The following is a 1,765-nucleotide window of genomic DNA, read 5'->3' as shown; positions in this document are numbered from 1 at the left end:
GAGACAGAGTGTCGCTCTTGTTGACCAGGCTGGAGTGCAATGGTGTGATCTCGGCTTACTGCAACCTCTGCCTCCTAGGTTCAAGCAATTTGCTTCTGGAGTAGCTGGGATTACAGGCGCACACCACCACGCCTAGCTAATTTTTGTATTTTTAGTAGAGAACGGGTTTCACCATGTTGGTCAGGCTGGTCTTGAACTCCTGACCTCAGGTGATCCACCTGCCTTGGCCTCCCAAAGTGCTGGGATGACAGGTGTGAGCCACCGCACTCGGCTGAGATATATACTTTTGGTTAGATCTGTCTGGGTGAGAAAGAGGGCATTTATGTTGTTCAGGATAGTAGAAAGGTTAGAAAGATTTGCCTAGATTCATAGAATCATAGAATTTTGGACCTAAAATGATTCTAAAACAATTAGCTAGGACACCAGTTCTCAAATGTGGATGCACGTTATAATTACCCATGGAGCTTTTCAAAATTCCAGTGCTGGGTTTTACCCTAGAGACTGATTTAAGTGATCTGGGTGAGGCCTGGGTGTCTGGAGGTTTAAAAACTCCCCAGGTGATTCTAATGTACAGCCTTAGCTTGAGGACCACTGATTTAGTCCAACTCCCCAGTTTTATGAGAAAAGGACCACCTTCAAATTTGTTCACGCACAGCTGGTAAGAGCTGCCAGGACACCCAGTGAGCCCCAGCTCTGTTCACCACTCTCGGTTGTTTGTCTTTGACAATGTATTGTGTAGTACTCTGGAGACCACGCCAGAGAATTGGATTTTTGCCATAAAGGTCATGGGAAGCCACTGAGGGTTTTTGTGCAGGAAAATGGCACGTTAAAAACAAATGGTCCTGCAACTTCTAGAAAGACATCAGAATTGAAAGGAATAAATGCACCCTAACAACCCAGGGGACTGATGCTATCCAAGTAAATACTCCTCTGAAATTTAAGTTTTCATGTTTACATTTTGAATTAAAAACTAATACTGTGATAATTTCTATGTCATGGCATTCAAATAAGGAGAACTGTGCTCCTCTAACTTGTGGTTGTCTAGAAAGAAGTTTCTTCTGGCCAATTCGTTCTGTTGTTTACATTTTTCTTTGATTTTATCCTTTACAACTATCTAAGTGTTCTATGTTTCATTCCTTTTTGTCTTTTCTGCCCTTTCCCTCTTCTCCAATCAAGGACATTTGTTAATTGCCCACAATATGCTCATGCATATTTATATGTCTACACCTCCCTCTCCCGTTATTGTCCCCAGGGCAGTATTGTCCAATAGAGATATAATTTGAGCCACATACGTAAAATTTTAGAAACAGATTAAATTAATATTAATAATCTATTTTATCTAACCCAATATATCCAAAATTGTATAGTTTCAACATATAGCCATTATAAAAATACAAATGAGATACTTTATATTCTCTTTTTCATCATATGCCTCTGAAACCTGCTGTGTATTTTATGGTTACAGCACATATCAATTGAGATGCTAGATTTTCTTTTTTCTTTTTTCTTTTTTTTTTTTTTTTTTTTTTTTGAGACGGAGTCTGGCTCTGTGGCCCGGGCTGGAGTGCAGTGGCCGGATCTCAGATCACTGCAAGCTCCGCCTCCCGGGTTTACGCCATTCTCCTGCCTCAGCCTCCCGAGTAGCTGGGACTACAGGCGCCCGCCACCTCGCCCGGCTAGTGTTTTGTATTTTTTAGTAGAGACGGGGTTTCACCGTGTTAGCCAGGATGGTCTCGATCTCCTGACCTCGTGATCCACCCGTCTC

The sequence above is a fragment of the Theropithecus gelada genome, chromosome 1, assembly GCF_003255815.1.
Source record: "Theropithecus gelada isolate Dixy chromosome 1, Tgel_1.0, whole genome shotgun sequence".
NCBI classification, from domain to species: Eukaryota; Metazoa; Chordata; class Mammalia; order Primates; family Cercopithecidae; genus Theropithecus; species Theropithecus gelada.
Note: the sequence above shows the minus strand (reverse complement) of the source record.